The sequence below is a fragment of the Ambystoma mexicanum genome, chromosome 8, assembly GCF_040938575.1.
Source record: "Ambystoma mexicanum isolate Mex_15411 chromosome 8, UKY_AmexF1_1, whole genome shotgun sequence".
Classification (NCBI taxonomy): Eukaryota; Metazoa; Chordata; class Amphibia; order Caudata; family Ambystomatidae; genus Ambystoma; species Ambystoma mexicanum.
In genome coordinates this window covers 1,718,362,864-1,718,380,090 of record NC_090929.1, presented here as the reverse complement: position 1 = coordinate 1,718,380,090, position 17,227 = coordinate 1,718,362,864, and the positions used below count along the sequence as shown (strand labels likewise).

The window sequence follows — 17,227 nt, the reverse complement described above, 5'->3', positions numbered from 1 at the left end:
TCGACGTGGAGGAAAGATGCAGGTCATTGCCCTACCAGGGCAGAAACCAGCCGCGGAGTTTTCCGGTAAAAGGTGGTACCTTTATCTCGCGGTCGTGGTAAAACGTGGTATCCCGGTTGCCGGGGTGCTTAGCACGGGCAAGGCGGCCACGAGATACGTCGGGAAAGCGAAAAGACGGTGAAACTGGTTATCCTACCAGTCAAAGGAAGAAGACTCTCCGGCGGGAGATCTCCTCTGTCGTTGGGAAAAGTGGTGAGACGGTCCAGCAGGGCTCCACCGGTCGTGGTGTCGTGGCTGGGTGGCTCAGCTTCTCCCTCGTCGGATTCCTAGGTCCTGTGGCGACTTCTGAAGTTCCAGTCCCCAAAGCCCTGCTATTATGCAGCAAACCCCCATTCACTCAGCCTAGCTGTCACTCAAACATGCTAAGTGGTGAGCCGGCCGGCTCACCACTTGGGCCAATCAGGACGGAGTGCGACTTGAGTTGCCTCGGCAACTCAGTCCAGGGTGCCTAAATTCCCCTCCACCCCGCCTAAGTACCCCAGACATAGTGGCACCACTTTGGAGGGCTTCTGTGGAGAAGCCAGCCAAAAAGTGGAACAAAGGGCTCGACTTGGGTTGGAGTCACAGAAGGGAACACAAACGCCATTTTAGAATCAAGTTTTGGCAAAAAATACCAACCGGAGAATTAATATTAATTAAATAAACCGGCGGTATGTTCGAGGCTACCTTAAATAATTAAATAAAGATAGTAGCCTAAAACAATGGGAAATCCCATAGGAAAATATTCGCGGTTGAATATAAAAAGTAGTATCCACTGCCACCAGCCAAAACTCGATCAGGGGGGACGGAGACATGCCCCCTCGACTAACAGACTCTGGGGCAATCGAATTGCCCCAGCCAGTATGTCCACAATATGATGGTTTGTACTGGTTCTGTTCAGAATTTAAGACTAGTAAAGTCAATGGTGACTTTACATGCCCTGGGAGACAGTAGTCAGTCCCAGGGTATGGAGTCTATACTGGGGGGTCACTATGACACCCCTGTGTTACTGCACGGAGGGTGCTGTGTAACACACATCACAAAAACACATGAAACCCTATGGAGTAAAAGACCCCATAGCCCATTAAACACATCTAGATTCAAAGAAACACACTCAAATCATGTCCAAGAGTGAGGGTAAAAGAGTCTCACTCTTGGCAGGAGAAAAAAATAAACCCCAAAAAATCCAGCAAAGCTGCTGGGGGACTCGCTAGGTTAGGAAATTCAGCCTAAACAGAGAATTCTCCCTAACACTCGCCCCCCCCTGACCAAGGGACAGGAGGATTTAATCCACTCCTGGATGAACCTCATACCTCTAGTCGATGACATACATCCTAGAGAGTCCATCAGCATTTTGGTGGTGACACCCTGACCTGTGCTCAATGGTGAAATCAAACCCTTGCAGGCAGATTGACCATCTCAATAGTTTTGGATTTTCCCCTTTCATTTGCATTAACCATCTCAAGGGTTGGTGGTCAGTCTGAATGACAAAAGTAGAACCATACAAGTATGGCCTAAACTTCTTCAGTGCCCACACAATAGCAAAGCATTCTCTTTCTATGGTTGCCCACCTTGCCTCAGGATCCTTCAGCTTACGGCTGATGAAGCAAATGGGGTGCTCCCTACCCTTCTCATCCAGTTGGCTGAGGACTGCACCTATACCTACATTGGAAGCATCAGTTTGTACAATGAAAGTTTGGTGGTAGTCAGGAGCTCTCAATATAGGAGCTTGGCAAAGAGCTTTCTTCAGTTTTTCAAAGGCCTGATTGCATTCCTCATTCCATTTGACCTTTTTAGGGAATTTTGGAGAGGAGATTACATTCAGTGGAGAAGCTATGGTCCCATAGTTCTCAATGAAATTCCTGTATTACCCAGTGAGGCCTAGGAAGGCTCTCACTTGGGTTTGAGTAGTAGGTGTTGTCCAAATTTGCACAGCTTCAATCTTGCTGAGCAAAGGCCTTATTTCTCCACCTCCTACCTCATGTCCAAGGTAGACCACCTTACTTTGACCTATCTGGCATTTACTTGCCTTGATAGTCAAATTGGCCGGTCCAAGAGCCTGCAAAACATGTCCTAGGTGGTTCACATGATCCTCCCAGGAGTGGCTGAAGACTGCAATGTCATCCAAGTATGCCATGCAGAAGTCCTCCATCCCAGCTAGAACTTGGTTTACCATCCTTTGGAATGTAGCAGGTGCATTTTTTAACCCAAAAGGCATGACCTTAAACTGGTACAAGCCAACTGGGGTGGAAAATGCAGTTTTCTCCTTGGCATGGTCTGTCAAGGCGATTTGCCAATAGCCTGACGTAAGGTCAAATGTGCTGAGGTACTTGGCGGCACCAAGTTTATCCACCAACTCATCTGTCCTTGGTAAAGTGTGGGCATCAGTCTTGGTGACTGCATTAGGAGCTCTATAGTCCACACAGAATCTCAAGTCTTTGGATCCTGCCTTTGGTACTAACACAACTGGGCTAGACCATGGACTAGTAGAGGGTTCTATTACCCCGAGATCAAGCATCTTCTTGACCTCCCCCTTGATATGGGTTCTCACATTTTCTGACATTCGGTATCCTCTGCTTTTGACTGGCAGACAGTCACCAGTGAGTATCTCGTGCTGTCCCCAAGGGGCCAAGCCTGGTGAGAGTGAGAACAGGGAGGCAAACTGATTTAACATAGATGTGCACTCCTCTTGTTGCTCAGGTGTCAGATCTGAAGAGAGATTGACTCCTTCAATTTTTTCATCCAAAGGTACACCTCTGAGGAGATCAGGGAGAGACTCACTCTCTTCTTCCTCTGCTGCTGAAGCTAGAAGCACTGCTCCTACTTCAGGTCTGGAGATGTACGCCTTCAGTCGGTTGGTGTGGAAGACTCTAGGAGCTTCCCTGGGTCTGCCCAGATCCACCAGATAGTTGACCTCTCCAAGTTTTCCCACAACTTTGAAGGGTCCCATCCATTTGTCCTGCAAGGCCCTCTGCCTTGTGGGGAGCATAACGAGAACTAGTTGGTCTTGAGTGAACTCAACCATGTTAGCCTTTTGATCATGCCAATGATTGACCAAAGCTTGTCCAGCTTTCAGGTTATCACTAGCTTCTGCCATCATGTGTGACATTCTCCTTCGGAGACCTATCACATAGTCAGTCACTCTGACTGGCTTGAGGGGGGGAGCGCCTTCCAACCCCTCCTTAATCAGGGCCAATGGACCTCTGACCGGATGGCCATAGAGAAGTTCAAAGGGAGAATAACCTACTCCCTCCTGAGGGACTTCTCTATAAGCAAAGAGAAGGCATGGCAGTAGAAGGTCCCACTTTCTTTTCAGGGGTTCTTCTAAAGCACCTATCATGCTCTTCATGGTTCTGTTAAATATTTCTACCAACCCATTGGTTTGGGGGTGGTAGGCGGTTGAGAACTTGTAAGTAACTCCACAGGTTTTCCACTTGGCTTTCATGTAGTGGGACATAAAGTTTGATCCCCTGTCAGAGATTACTTCCTTAGGAAACCCAACCCTGGTAAAAATACCAAGGAGGGCCTTAGCCACAGCCAGAGCTGTAACAGTTCTCATAGGTATTGCCTCAGGATATCTAGTAGCATGGTCTACTACAACAAGGATAAACCTGTTGCCTGAGGATGTAGGGGGATCAAGGGGACCAACAATGTCAATCCCTACCCTCTCAAATGGGACTCCCACAACTGGGAGAGGCACTAATGGTGCCACATTCTTGGCGCCAACCTTACCAGAAGTTTGGCAGGTATGGCAGCTCTTGCAAAACGTATCTACTTCGGCCCCCATTTTTGGCCAGTAGAAGTAGAGTGAGAGCCTTTCCTTGGTCTTCTTGAAACTCAAGTGACCAGCCAAAGGAATCTCGTGGGCTAAGTGCAAGAACTGTTGTCTGTTTTCTTGAGGTACCACAAGGCATTTGTAGTCTCCAGGTTCAGACTCAGTGGGTTCACTGTAGAAGAGGCCATCTTCCCAGTGCAACCTATACTTCCCAGGCTCTTGCCCTTCAGCCTGAGCAGCTGCCTGTTGGCGGAGACCCTCCAGAGTTGGACATTCTCTTTGTCCCTTACGGAAAGCTGCCCTGCTGGGCCCACCTTCTGCCAGTAAAGACTGCAGCTCAGGATGGTCCTCAGGGTCTAGATCTCCAATATGTTCTGGGCCTCCCACTATCTCTTCTTCAGAGTCTAGTTCCACCATACAGGGTTGTACCTCCCTCTCAGCCTCAGCTGGAGGGGGAGTTACAGGTGTAACTGTTGGAAGCACTGGAGTGCTTGCTGCTGACTTTTTCCTAGGAGTCTTGGGCTGCCCCTTTGCTCCTGATCTGGTAGTTACTGCAGTGAGTTGCTCCAGTGGCAAAGGAGTGATCTCTGCCATCATCTCCTGAGATAACCCTCTCAGGGTTTTCTCTCTTGCAGGTTTTGTGAGCTTCTGTAACCGCTTACTAGGTGGTCTGGGGGTATGTGACACAACTCCAAGAGCTTTCAGGTCATTACCCAACAGAACCCTACCTGGCACTTCACATTGTACACTGACAGGTATTTTTACAGCCATGTCATTATACTGGATGAGAACTGGTAACTGGGGACACATCTGCACAGGCCCTCTAGCTAACTTGGTGAGGCATTTGGGTGCCATAGCAACATCCTCTGCCTTGAAAAAAGATTCATCCACCACAGTTATGCTGGCCCCAGTGTCTCTAATGGCAGGAGTCTCCTGACCATTTACCTGGACACTGTCTTTATAATACTCTTTAGTGTTATCTGGGATAGAATTATACACATCTAAATTCTGTTGTTCCCACAACCCCAGAGAGACTAAAGAAACACTGGCTGATACTCCAATGGGTTCATCAGCCAGCAGTAGAAAGTTTCCACTTGCCATTGGGACTTCCTCGTCTGGAGCGAAGGCTAAGGAGGCAAGTTGGATCCCTGAAGGTTTACCCTTGCATCTGGGATCTCCTTTCACATGGTCAGTATAGCCACAAACAAAGCATTTACCAAATGCCTTCTGGAATGGAGGCTTGTTCTGACCTCCCTCTGGTTTAGTACCAGAGGAGACACTATTCTGCTGTGGTTTCCCTGGTGGCTTACCCTTCTGGTTTTGTTTGGGGCCCTCTTTGGAATTTGCAGTATTAGAATTCTCTTTGGAGTCCTTTTTAGGCTGTTTCCCCTCATCCTTTTTCTGAGTTACCCCAGCATCATTGTGAGTGGCCCTGTTGGCAACCCACAAGTCAGCAGCCTTTGCTAGTTTTCGGGAATCTAATTCCTTTGAATCAGCCAAGTGCTGTCTGAGCCCAGGAGAGCAGGCATCATAAATTGACTCCAACATAACAAGATTCTTTATACCTTCATAAGTGTTCACTTTCTAACGCTTAATCCATCCCTCTAAGTTTTTCAACCCTTCACTCACCCAGGTAGCCCAAGGAGTACCATCATGCTTTTTGAGGGTTCTAAACCTCTTAAGATACTGGGAAGGGGTCTTCCCAAATCTAGCTATCAGAGCTAGTTTCACACATTCATACTCTTTCCTATCCTCCTCCCCCAACTCCATTACCACATCAGTTGCAACAGGGGGAAGCCTAGAGAACAACCAGGTGAGTAAGTCATTTCCTGTGATGTTCTGGAGCCCATGATTATATTCAAACAGAGACAACCAATCCAACACATCCAACTTAGGCTCATACATACCAACCAATTCTTTAGGCATCCGGGGTCTTTTAGGACTGGAACTTCTAGAGGAGCCAGAGAGAGAAGCATTTTCGACAGACAATTTCTTCATTTCTAGCTCATGCTTGAGCTCCATTTCCCTTAGCCTTAGTTCTTGATTCATTTCCTGATGTCTCTGTTCAGCCAGAGTATTCAGTCTCTTGAACTCTAGTTCAAGTTTCATTTTCTCTAATTCGAGATGTTGAGGACTTAGTGTGGGACTTGGTAAAGGCCCAGTAGGTACAGCAGTTAGGGCAGACAGAGGCCTAGGGGGGACAGTCACAGCAGCCTCACCCTCCTCTTCTGACTCTTCCTCAAGATTATCAACATTTGGATCAATATCAATTTCTATACTGTTATCTACATTTTCTGGCATGGTAGGTTCCTCAGACCCATCATCCAGACTTTGGTTAGCTAACAACCTTTCTATTAACTCCATTTTCTTGCCTTTAGTCAGGAGGTTCTAATGCTTACACACTACTCTTAAACAATCAGCAGTTTTTGTACAAGGGACTCTTGACTGTAAGTTTCCATAGTTGACATGTTAGAAAGATTACTTTTTCAGTGCTAAGATTTGTGGTAAGTTGTACTAAAGTATCCTCAAGCACTCTAAAGTGTATACTCAATACCAATCCCACCGCTGTACACCAGTGTTAGGCAGAAACCTGTGCAGTTCCCTTAGGGACCACTGCAAAAGATTTAAGACTACAGGTGTTAGCAGTAAACCCACTTGGTAGCAGTCTGTACCCAGATTACCTGAGCAGTCAGACTTCCCTCAAGAAGAGTTAGGCAGTATGCAAAGTATACTCAATAGGCACTTAGATACAATAATATAAGCAAACACTGACCAGAGCTTTGGTATCAAAGTATATAATTATTTATTTATAAACACACAGTGAAACACTCCAGCACTCTTATTGTAAAATATTCTAAACACAGTTACTATTATGATATATACACCCCTTTTCCCCTTATTAGAAAATCACAGTAAACACCACTTATTTTCATACAGACGTGAGCGCTTAACTAGATTGCACTCTACTAAGGTTGTGGAAAAGGGAGGGGAAAAGACAGAATATGCAGGATTACACCACTCTACGATTCAGGAACACTATTAGCAAGCCAGAGAGCAAAAAGTCACTGGTGAGCCAAAGTCCAACGGCTGGGCCCACTCTTAGAGAGGGCAGAGCACAAATGCAACCAAGATCACACAGTTACAGTAGGCTTAGAAAGTCTTGCAGAGGGTTCAGAAAAGAGTTTAGAGAGGCTTTAGAAAAGTTTAGCCCGGGTGTCCCAGGCTAGCCCAGGTTCGAAAGCCGGGGGCTAAATCTACCCCGTACAGTCGGTTGCAAGGGAAGCCAGGCGGGACACGGTACCTTAAGTAGGAAGGTTCCTCCAGCGGTGGCAGTTCCTGGTAGTGGTTGCAAGTTGCGGCGTCGTCCAGGGGAAGAGAAGATCTCGACATGGAGGAAAGATGCAGGTCGTTGCACTGCCAGGGCAGAAACCAGCCGTGGAGTTTTCCGGTAAAAGGTGGTACCTTTATCTCGCGGTCGTTGTAAAACATGGTATCCCGGTTGCCGGGGTGCTTAGCACGGGCAAGGCGGCCACGAGATACGTCAGGAAAGAGAAAAGATGGTGAAACTGCTTATCCCCACCAGTCAAAGGAAGAAGACTCTCTGGCGGGAGATCTCCTCTGTCGTTGGGAAAAGTGGTGAGACGGTCCAGCAGGGCTCCACCGGTCCTGGTGTCGAGGCAGGTCGGCTCAGATTCTCCCTCGTCGGATTCTTAGGTCCTGTGGCGACTTCTGAAGTTCCAGTCCCCAAAGCCCTGCTTTTATGCAGCAAACCCCCATTCACTCAGCCTAGCTGTCACTCAAACATGCTAAGTGGTGCGCCGGCCCGCTCACCACTTGGGACAATCAGGACGGAGTGCAACTTGAGTTGCCTCGGCAACTCAGTCCAGGGTGCCTAAATTCCCCTCCACCCCGCCTAAGTACCCCAGACATAGTGGCACCACTTTGGAGGGCTTCTGTGGAGAAGCCTGCCAAAAAGTGGAACAAAGGGCTCGACTTGGGTTGGAGTCACAGAAGAGAACTTAAACGCCATTTTGGAATCAAGTTTTGGCAAAAAATACCAACCGGAGAATTAATATTAATTAAATAAACCGGCGGTATGTTCGAGGCTACCTTAAATAATTAAATAAAGATAGTAGCCTAAAACAATGGGAAATCCCATAGGAAAATATTCGCGGTTGAATATAAAAAGTAGTATCCACTGCCACCAGCCAAAACTCGATCAGGGGGGATGAAGACGTGCCCCCTCGACTAACAGACTCTGGGGCAATCGAATTGCCCCAGCCAGTGTGTCCACAATATGATGGTTTTTACTGGTTCTGTTCAGAATTTAAGACTAATAAAGTCAATGGTGAATTTACATGCCCTGGGAGACAGTAGTCAGTCCCAGGGTATGGAGTCTATACTGGGGGGTCACTATGACACCCCTGTGTTACTGCACGGAGGGTGCTGTGTAACACACATCACAAAAACACATGAAACCCTATGGAGTAAAAGACCCCATAGCCCATTAAACACATCTAGATTCAAAGAAACACACTCAAATCATGGCCAAGAGTGAGGGTAAAAGAGTCTCACTCTTGGCAGGAGAAAAAAATAAACCCCAAAAATCCAGCAAAGCTGCTGGGGGACTCACTAGGTTAGGAAATTCAGCCTAAACAGAGAATTCTCCCTAACAAACCACCAGGGAGGTAAGACAACGTATATCTGAACATAGGTCCTGTATAAGAAATAGAGTGGTGGACAAGCCACTGGTGGACCATTTCACAGAACAAAATCTCAAGGATACAGGATTTAAAAACCAATATGAGAGTGGGAGACATGGGCACTACACTCCACCGCATCGAGCAACGTTGGATATATACTCTCGACATGTTTTGGTGGAATGGAACACTATGATTAACAAAAAAATGATGGAGTCATGTACAGGGTATGTGCCCACAGGTATAGCTACATATTATTTCCACTATGTGGTCTCTGCGAATTGATATGGACTAACAGGCGAGTGCAAACTGCGGTCCTATCTTTTGATTCCCACAAAACAGTGCTAATGTGTATAACCATATATTGGCTACAGCGGTAATGTATACACATGGTTTTATGTATATTGGTATTTTTGACTGCGATGACCATGTGGGACATACTGCACCTGATTTAAGGGGCATTGTGTTATTATAAGAACGACATGGCAGGCCAGTGCCAGAATTTAATCTCTCCTACATTTTCATTTTTATTCATTTTTTATATATTTTTATGATTCCGTGTTTAACACATTTGTTGTGTGTATATAAGCATTTTCACAGTCTTTGTAGATGTTGAGTGGTGTCTATCCCAGGACATGATATGGGATTATAAGAATTGCCTTATAACTATATTAGACGACATGCCGACATGGTTGGGTCAGCAGTTGCTGTATAGCATGTTGTCCAGTGTAGTGGGTCCTTCTGGAACATGGGCATGGATTTAGTTCTATCTCAATATGATTGTATCCTAATATGACCGCAGTATACAAAACAAGCGGTGTAGTAGGACTATGGGAAGTGTAGTCCATTGTCTAGTTAAGTTGCCTCTTTGTTAACGTTGGCCCAGACTTAGTCCACTTTCTACCTTAATACGAACCTTTCAAGGGAAACGAGCGGTCCAGCAGTTTAGTCCAGTTGCTTTTCGCAGAATGACAGGCCCGCTTTCACATCTGTCTTATTCCTTCTTCCATTTTCAATAGGACCGTATTACAGAAAATGAGCGGTCGAGTAGGACATTCGGCAGGATTTTTTGCGTTGGTTTGGACATACCGCAACTTGTTAGAGTGGTAAGTCTGCCTAATGTTAGTAGTGTCTTTGGTGAAGGGCATTGTCAATAAGATTGTGCTATAGAATACGAGCGGCCAAGCAGGACACATGGGAGGTCCTCTATGTGTGGGTGTGGATGTACCCCATATTGTTGGAGAAGGAATTATCAATGTTTGACGGTGACACACTCCTGGGAATGTTAGTTTCACACGATGAGTAGCGATACGCTGGCGTGGAGTCCCAGTTTGGGTGGCCGATGGATGATGCCATTTTATTTTGCCATTTATGGACAATCCATGCATTGAGATTAGTAACAGTGATTTGTTTTGGTATGACTAGTATGAATATGCGGATGCCTAGCCAGTATACTGCTATGAATATGTTGCAGTCCAGAGTTTGGACACTTATGTGTAGTTTTTTCTGCCTATAAGATATACAAATAGAAAAGAAAAACTAACCCGTAAAAAAGGAAACACAACTAAAACAGAAATAAGAGTGAAAGACAAAAAATCACCCGCTCTTCTTCCCTAAGGGGGTGAGTTAATGGGAATTTCTATGATTTAGACAGATGATATAATGCATTTAAAGTGTAAAATTGTCATTATTGCACTACTATGCCCCCAGGATGTGAAGGCAGAGGGTGTATATCTGTTGTTCATTCGGCGGAAGTATACAGATCCGGAGAAGAACAGCCTATGTGGCATATGTACGGCTGCTTACTGTAACCTTGTAAGTAATCCCATAATGACTTGCTCTCTTGTACTATGCAATTAGAATAAGATATAGGAGAGTTAAGTTTGGCATTTTAACACTGAATAAATGGGTGTGTTCCGTTTTTATGTTTTCACAGGACCTGGCTAAATAGGTTACTCAAAGGATTATTCCATCAAATCTTCCACATCTCCCAACATGAAATGCAGAGGTGAGTTAGATATACGCTTCTTCTTTGAGAGTTGCGTTAATATCAATAACAGCTTTGTTAAAGAAATAAGAATGACAAGAGACTATGATAGGTTTTATCGATTTTATTACATGGTTTGTACAGATGATGTGGCTCACTCCAGTCCATGAAAGCAAGACATATTTGATCTTGGCTACACGTCCTGATGAAGGTCTGAAAGGAAAGGGACATGATTGTTAGTCCCAGAACCGAAACAAGTGTTGACTATATGAACTGTTTGGAATAGTAACAAACTGCAAAACGACACCAGTATCAAGGATAGGTTCAAAATATTTTGTTTAAGTACTTGTCGAATAAATGTATAATCTGAAGTTTTGTGTATACAGAAAGATGGAAAGCCATTGCTGATATGAGTGTGAATGTGAATGAATGCCGGAGATTATTTGATGGTGAGCTTGATTGTGGATAACTGTGTTTGCAACATTGATTTTATGTGATTTGATATTTATTACTATTATGCTGCAAATAACATATATACATTTTGTATTGATTGAATAAAATTCATATATAATGTTTTGAGTTAGGAAATCCTTATCATCCTTTATCAATTGGTCCACCCTATTTTTTCCTACTGTTTACCTGAAGGACCAGGGATTATAGTACAGGTAACCTCTTTGTGTGTGATGTGGGCAAGAGCTGTGGGAGAGAGGTTAGACCGCTGGGGAACACCACAGGTAGCGAGTGACATAGAAGAAAGGAGGGACTCAAGTTGGACCTGGGAGGGCCAATCAGAGAGGAAAGAAGTCAGCCAGACCAGGGCATGATCAGTGATGCCCAGGTTATCACAAAGCCAATTGAGCTGAATGGCCTGGTTGACCATGTCAAAGGCGGAAGCGAGAATGAATAAGATGAGAACAGAGGGGAGATTAGAATCAAGGTTAGAGAGCAGGTCTTCACAGATGTTCAGGGGAGCATTTTCCACGCTTCTGGCTGCTCCGGAGCCAGACTGATGGTCATGGAGACAACCCGCAGATTCAGTGTGAAGATTAAGCTGGGATATCGCCAGCTTTTCCAGGGGCTTGCCTGGGAAAGGAGTGATCGAGATCGGGCGATAGTTGGCCAGGCAAGAGGGGTCGGTGAGGATTTCTTGAGAAGAGGGTGCACAAGAGAGTGCTTCAGGGGAACAAAGGAAGGCTCCAGTGGTGAAGGTGTGGTTGCAAAAGTCAGCCACAGCTGGATCGAGGGTGTCAATGTGGTCCTTGATGGTTTTGGAAGAACAGGAAAGAACCTGTTTTGACGAGACTTTCCATGATCGGACTTGTCTTGAAACCTCGTCAGGGGAGAACAGAGAAAAGGCAGAGAAAGCGGGAGGTGAGGTGGCCAGAGGGGGGTTGCAGGTAGAGGAGAGAGGAAGGTGGAGGAGACAAAGAGAGGGTGGACAGGATTTCCTGGATCTTAGAGATGAATTGAGAAGCCAGGGCCATGCAGAGGGCCTGGGAGGGGACAGGAGAGGTAGAAATTGCAGCAGGATTGGCCAGCTCTTTGCAGATTTTAAAGAGTTCTGCCAAGTTGTTAGATGCCGCAGAGACACAGGCTTGGATGCAGGCTCTCTTGTTAGTGCGGACAGAGAGCCAGTATTGCCTTTGGAGAAGGCGGCATGCCAGTTTGTCAGAGGATGCACAAGAAGCTAGCCATTTCCTCTCAACCACCCTGCACTTGCGTTTAAGGGTGACGAGGTCGGAGTTGTACCACGAGTTGCACTTGGCTTTGGGCTTCAAGCAGATCCTCATGACAGGGGCAAGAAGATCAAGAGCATCAGGGATAGAAGAGTGGAGTATGGTAAGGGCTGTGTCGGGATGTGAGTCAGCCAGAGGAGGAGGAGGGGGAGATAAAAAGGCAGTGAAAGCCTCAACTGACCCATGCTTTATGGGTCGGATGACTGAGAAGGTAGGTGGCAGTGCTGGAGTTGGCTTGGCCTGAGGGTTAGAGAGGGAGAGATGGGAGAAAAGGAGAAAGTGATCACTCCAGGAGAGAAGAGTGGTCAGAGGGATAGAGAGGGGGAGATCTGAGGAGATCAGAACATTCAGAGGGTGCCCTGCAGAGTGAGTCAGGCCAGAGGGGAGAAAAGAAAGAGAGAGAGTCACAAAGGTTGCAAAAGAGTCCAGAGGAGGGACTGTAAGCATCCAGCCAGATGTTGAAGTCTCCAAGAAGGAGGAGTTGAGTGGTTGAGGCCAGGAGGGAGTAGGAGAGCTCTGCCCACTCAGAGAGGAAGGAGGTGATCTGACCAGGTGGCTGATAGATAGTAGTCACAGCAAGAGAATGGCCAGGGGAGAGAGAAAGCCTGCATACAAGGCACTTGAAAGAGGAGTAGGCCTGCACAGGAATGACAGAGGCAGGAATCCACTGTGCGAAGATCAAGGCTACACCCCCTCTGGAGCAATTGGACCTGGGTGCAAAGAGGATCTTGTAGCCATCAGGGAGAAGAGTGTGCTTGTGACAGAGCTGGCTGTGAACCGTGTCTCGGTGAGACCGAGGACATTGAGGTCAAGTTCTTCTAGGAGGTGGCAGATGTCAGAGGAGCGTTTGACAGCAGAGCGAGAGTTGAGAGTGGCAATGTGGTGAAGGTTGCCAACCTTAAAAGCCTTCCAGTGAGGTGTGCATATCAGAGGTATGCCCTGCGGAGGTGTAGAAGGAGCTTGAGGGGGCGCAAAAGAGAAAGGGAGAGAAGGGACAGCAGGCGAAGAAAGGAAATTGATGAGGCATGGGAAGCATCTGTAAAATAGAGGGTTGGCCTGAGGGCCTTGGACCAAGACGGTGTCATTCAGATAAACATTAATGATGACTTTAGAGGAGTGGAAGGGGGCCAGGAGGGCCTCCCACCGGGTGCCACCATTAATAGGAGAAGAAGAAAAAGGAGAGGGCACAGAGACCATATGAAGTGTCCATAGGTCTGGTAAGGGAACGACATAGGTGTCAGCGATAGGAAGGCCTGGGTTGGAGACCAGGATATCCTTTTTGAACTTTTTTCTACCAGACTTTGTGAGGAGAGCAGGATAGTTGATAGAGAAGCAGTTTAAAAAGATAGGAGGAAGGAGCAGAGAGCACCATAGAGTAGGTGGCGGAAGAGGAGAGATGAAGAGGGGGGAGGGGAATGGTTGGGGGGAGATACTAGGGAAGGAAATAAGGAGGGGTGAAAGCAGACAAGACAGAAAGGGACGAGACAGTAGTAGACAATTTAACTGAGTAGCCAAGAGCTCAGAAGGAAGAGCAGCCAGAAAACAAGGCAGCAAGGCAGGTAAGCAAATCAGGTTACTAGGGCATCAAGAACAGAGCAGTTGCTAAAATAGAAGCTAGAGGAGATTGGAGCACAGCAGAACACAGAACAGTGTGCAAAAGGACAAAGCAGTTGACAATTGTAAACCTAGAAGAAGGAGGAGTGCAGCACAACAAAAAGCAATACAATGCATGGAATATAGAATTAGATATGCTTATTATTCATAGAATGTAAATGAATGTTAAATGCATGATGCATTCAATGCTGGGCAGAAGTGCATGCATCCATTCAGTACTGAAAGACGTTACATGCATGATGTGCAGAAGTGCATGCATCCATTCAGTACTGAAAGATGTTACATGCATGATGTGCAGAAGTGCATGCATCCATTCATTAATGAAAGACGTTATATGCATGATGTGCAGAAGTGCATGCATCCATTCAGTACTGAAAGATGTTACATGCATGATGTGCAGAAGTGCATGCAATCTGGAAGTATGCTAAAAACATGACCAGCACAAGTGCATATAATGCAGTCGATGCAATCCAAGCCCTCCGCTCATCTACCTCCAACCTTCTACGAGTAAGCAGGCTCTCCGAGCAGAGATTTGGATCGAGATCCTTATCCTCAGCAGGTGCCTCCCTCTGGAATAGCCTCTCTGCCACCCTCTGTCCTGAGCCTGATCTTCTTAAGTTCCGGAAAACTCCTCAGACCTCCTTCATCTCCTCTTTCTCTCTACCCTGCTAATCCAGCTCTCTTCTCCTTCACTCTCTCCCTCCTCGTCTTTCACAGCTTGCTGACAGGCCGCCTGGTGTTCCTCAGAGTCTCACAGGTCCCTGGTGCCCAGCCAGTCCTCTTTCGCACTTGCCTCAGGGCCCTTCACTCCACCCACACCCACTGCACTGAGAATGAATCCTAGAGAGTGGCTCTCTCTGCAGTTACCCCAGTCTCCACCGACCGGGTGCACTTGGACCCCGCCTCCCTGTTATCGCATGATCCGTGAGCTCCGTTCCAAAGATTATCTGTCTATCCTCCCTTGTCCCCACCCCTTAATTGCACTGATATAATCTGCAGGATCCCCGCCAGGCCTATTTACATTATCACACACTGTTAAACGTATTCTATGCACTTAGTGTGCAGACTATTATCGCCTCTGCATTTCTAGGACTCTGAGCGACTGTTGTTTTTCTTCCCATGTCCCCACCCACCTTGAGCGCTTTCAAACATTTGTCTGTGTATAGATGCTTTATAAATAAAGAGTACCATACAGAAGCACATTAAATGTATGATGAGCAGAGGTGCATTAAATGCTGGGCAGAATTGCTTGCAATCCATTAATTACTGAAAGACGTTAAATGCATGATATGCAATCTAAGAATGCTAAATACATTACTATAGTTCGGTAGTTGTTTTGGGTCAACCTCAAAGGCCTCGCGTCCTTTTCATATTGTTGTAAGTCTCACGTGTCACGTCTGTGTTAGGTAGAAACCTGTGCAGTTCCCTCTGGTACCACTGCAAAAGATTTAAGACTACAGGTGTTTGGCAGTAAACCCACTTGGTAGCAGTCTGTACCACCCAGATTTACCTGGTAGCTGTGGCTGAGCAGTGAGACTTCCCTCAAGAAGAGTTAGGCAGTATACAGAGTATTCACAATAGGTCAAAAGAACACAGTAGAACATGTAAACACTGACCAGAGCTTGGTGTAAAAGAGATATAATTATTTATTTAAAACCACATCTAGTAAAACACACAGGCACTAATGTTAAGCAGTTCAAAAACACAGTCACTAAAAGATATACACTCCCTTAAAACAATATTAGCCCATTCTTAAGTAAAGCCCCACTTATTTTCAGACAGCGGTGAGCGCTTAACGCAGATGGCACTCTAATAATTTGTTTTAAAAAGGGAGAGAAAAGCAGAGTATAATTTGAAACAGATCCCAACGCTTTCACAAGAACACAACAAGAGAGGAAGGCAAAGTAGAACCGTGAAGTTAGAGCTCAGAAGGCCGGATCCACTTTAAGAGGATCAGAACGAAATGTGTCCAAGGTCACACGGTTGAAGTGCACAAAAGTCTCAAAAAGGTTCAGAAAGTGTTGGACCAAAGAAAGGGACCAGTTAGAGGGTCAAGGCGGCCAGCCCAGTCCAGAAGGTTAAGGGGTTATTATTACCTTGTAGCAATCTTTAGAAAGGGAGGCCTGGCGGACACGGTACCTTAAAGTGGTGAGAATACTCCAGCGGGGGCAGTTGTACCTGGCAGCAGATGCAAGTCGCTGCTTCGTCTGGAGGAAGAGAGGATCTCATCGGGGAGGAAGACAGGAGTCCGTTGCACTGCCAGGGAAGAAACCAGCTGCGGAGTTCTCAGGTAAAAGGAGTGGTCCTTTTATTCGCGGTCCAGTGGTAAGTGGCTATCCAGTTGCCGAGGTCCTTGGCACGGGCAATTCAACCACAAGACATCCTGGGATGCGAGGAAAAGAAGGTAAACTGCTTGTGCCCACCAGTCAAGGGAAGAAGCCTCTCCAGCCGGGAGATCTTCTCTGTCGTCGGGAAGTGGTGAGTCGGTTCGGCAGGGCTCCACCGGTGGTGTCGTCGTAGCAGGTCGGCTCAGCTTCTCCCTCGTCGGATTCTCAGGTCCTGTGGCGACTTCTGAAGTTCCAGTCCCCAAAGCCCTGCTTTTATGCAGCACACCCCCATTCACTCAGCCTAGCTGTCAATCAAACATGCTAAGTGGTGAGCCGGCCGACTCACCACTTGGGCCAATCACACGGAGTGCGACTTGAGTTACCAAGGTAACTCAGTCCAGGGTGCCTAAACCCCCTCCCACACCCCTTGTGGTACTCAGACAGAGTGGCACCACTTTTGGAGGCTTCTGTGGAGAAGCCCGCCAAAAGTGGAACAAAGGGCTCGACTTGGGTTGGAGTCACAGAAGAGAACACAAATGCCATTTTAGAATCGAGTCCTGGCAAAAAATACCAACCGGAGAATTAATATTAAATAAATAAACCAGCGGTATGTTCGAGGCTATGAGAATTAAATAATTAACGTTGGTAGCCTCGAACAATGGGAAAATGCCATAGGGATATATTCGCGGTCGAATATAAAAAGTAGTATCCACTGCCACCAGCCAAAACTCGATCAGGGGGGACGGAGAGACCCGGGGCAATCGAATTGCCCTGACCAGTCGGTCCACAATATGATGGTTTGTACAGGTTTCTGTTAATAATTTGGGACTAGTAAAGCCAATGGTGACTTTACATGCCCAGGGAGACAGTAGTCAGTCCCAGGGTATGGAGTCTATGGTGGGATGTCACTATGACACCCCTGTTTCACTGCACAGAGGGTGCTGTGTAACACACATAGTAAAAACACTTGAGACCCTATGAAGTAAAGGACCCCGTAGCCCATAAAACACATTAACAGTCAAAGGAACACCATAAATCATGTCCAAGAG

At 46.5% G+C, this 17,227-nt stretch overlaps 1 protein-coding gene across 1 annotated transcript in view; it reads right to left on the bottom strand.

Annotated features, from left to right (window-relative positions):
* Positions 1-17,227, bottom strand: part of LOC138473484 (deleted in malignant brain tumors 1 protein-like) — a 1,627,178-nt gene that overhangs the window by 1,200,210 nt on the left and 409,741 nt on the right. The window lies entirely within an intron of this gene.